This window comes from Palaemon carinicauda, chromosome 32 (assembly GCF_036898095.1).
Source record: "Palaemon carinicauda isolate YSFRI2023 chromosome 32, ASM3689809v2, whole genome shotgun sequence".
In the NCBI taxonomy this organism is placed as follows: Eukaryota; Metazoa; Arthropoda; class Malacostraca; order Decapoda; family Palaemonidae; genus Palaemon; species Palaemon carinicauda.
In genome coordinates this window covers 55058518-55060984 of record NC_090756.1, presented here as the reverse complement: position 1 = coordinate 55060984, position 2467 = coordinate 55058518, and the positions used below count along the sequence as shown (strand labels likewise).

At 34.0% G+C, this 2467-nt stretch overlaps 1 pseudogene; it reads left to right on the top strand.

Annotated features, from left to right (window-relative positions):
- The first annotated feature begins 1504 nt into the window (after positions 1-1504).
- The window catches only part of LOC137625775 (protein amalgam-like), an 85743-nt pseudogene continuing 84780 nt past the window's right edge, over positions 1505-2467 (top strand).

Here is a 2467-nt window from a genome sequence, read left to right as displayed (position 1 = left end):
AGTGTAGGAAGAAATGGAAGAGGTGGTTGATGGGGTTAAACACGGGAACTTACCACGCAGTCAGGGTGTAACTGGGTCCACTTCTTCAAAATAGTTGTAATAGGAATTCATGTGTTTAACTTTACAGCGTAATCATTGATAATTGTTCTAAAAATCGCATTTTTCCATATTGGACTGAATTATTATTATTATTATTATTATTATTATTGTTATTATTATTATTATCATATGATTCCTCAGACTTATAAGAAAATGTTAACCTATTGATATGAAAAACGTATACTTTCCAAACAAATCTATAATCTATTTTATTTTTCATATTTCTCCCATCAGTGACACAATAAACTTACCCAGCAAGGCTGCGTATAACTTCAAGTACTGGCTGCGTCCGTGCACGCCCTAGTACATCTAGGTTGCGAAGTAGGGATACATGTATACGTGCGCATTTGTCGGCCAGGGTAGTATCAATAGGCGATAGCAAGTCGGGCTGCCACTGCCTGCTGGGAGTCAGTGTGACTGTGGCATTGGTGCTGAGAGGAGCCACGCGGTCTGGCTGCTCAGCCCGTAGTAGTTCCTCTTCAAACGTTTCTTACACTATTACCTTCAGTGTTTGAAAGTCTCCTGGGAGGATAATGTTCCTTAAGAGTATATAACTCGTGTTTATAATTATATATCTCTGGGCTGGAGTTACTGCTTCTCTTTAAAATTCCAACGGAAATAAATCTAGAACGGAACAAATCTTCATAGGAGTGGTGTACATAGAAATGATCACAGGAATAATTGATTTGTAGTTTAAGTCTTTTGGAGATTTCACCCTTTTGACCGAGTGATTCGAACAATGCGTTCCGAGAAGACGAGCACTGAACGAAACTTCGAAAATAAATGAGATGGAAATGGGCGAGTCTGATGATTTTCATTTGAATCTCTCCTGATAAAAAAATAAAAAAGGTGTTGTGACGTAAAAGACGGAAAAGGAGAGGCCATATAACTAGAAAATAACCGAGGAAAATATGACAAAAGGAAAAGATAGAGTGAAAAGTGAAAATTAATTTGATAAAATGCCTCACTGCGTAGAGTTGATAGTTCGCGTGTGTACCCAGATGGCATGACAAAGTTGATTAATCTCGATTCGAAAGGAAAACGAATTATTATATTAAGCCAGACGGAAGTTATTTTTCCCCATGACACTCAAGTCTAGTTGGATAGTTTCGTGCACAGAGTAGGTAATGAAAGCCTTGCAAAGAATTACATAAGAGACGTTTCAGTCGATTGAATAGATTACAGAGGTTCATGATTTCAATCATAATTAAATTTTTGTAATGTTTTCTTAGATAAAGATTTCGTTTGATTATAAACAGAAAAAAACTATTTGGCAAAGTGAGTTTTTTTTCAGGATATTAATATTTAAGATATATAAAAAAATATAATTGTTAAAAGGTTAATTTGTTCAATATGTATTTTTTTGGAAATGTAAAATAAATAAAGCAAAAAAAAATTCTGACTTAATAAAAAAAAACGCATCGATAGATTTCGTCAAATACCAGAAACATAAAATCAACCTCACCGAATAGAATAAGGAAGAATAACTTATAAACATTTCGATAAGATAACATTACAATCAAACCGAAAAAGACACATCAGAGAGAAAGACTAAAAAAACCAGAAAAGTAGAATATGTGTCGACTAAAAACAGAAGTTTCACTTCTGGGAATCTCTATCATCGTATCTCTTCTGCCTGTTAGCTGTGGAGAGGCCTTTGCTCTACCTCAGAGAGGTAAGTACAGACTTATAGGGTGACTGTGAGGAGAAGTTCACTGGTTTGGTCGACGCGATTTAGTGATGGTGAGAGATGTTAGTCTGATTGCTCAAAGGAAACGAACCTAGTATGGGTGGCCCTGAGTAGTACAGCTTTACTGATCATGGCGATGCACAAATCCTTTCCCCACGTTATTTTTTTTTTTTTTTTTTGAAAAATTTGTGAGATTAAAAGACTTATAAGAGATATATTTCTAAACATCTGTAAGGAAGACATTAGCAAAACAATAAGAATGATAAAAATAATGAAAATTGTAATGGAACATTATTTTTTTAGGATAATTTTTTTTCTTTTTTTTTGGTATTTTATAGTTTACATATGGAACATATATTTCAAGGTTGCTAATTGTCCATTACTTCCTTGTTTCCTTTCCTCACTTGGGTATTTTTTCCCGTTGGGGCCCTTGGCCTTATAACATCCAGCTTTTCTAACTAGGTTGGAACTTATCAAATAATAATAATAATAGAATAAAATGCTGACCTAGTAAATTCACGCAATTTAACCTAATAACCGCTTAAATAATTTGATGTAAAATGAGGTAAAAAATAAATAATTAAACTGACCAGAACCTGGGATCGATACGGAAAATTGTTGAATCAGGGAAATGCCATAAATGAATAATTGTTGAGAAAGGCTTATATAAAAATAGAT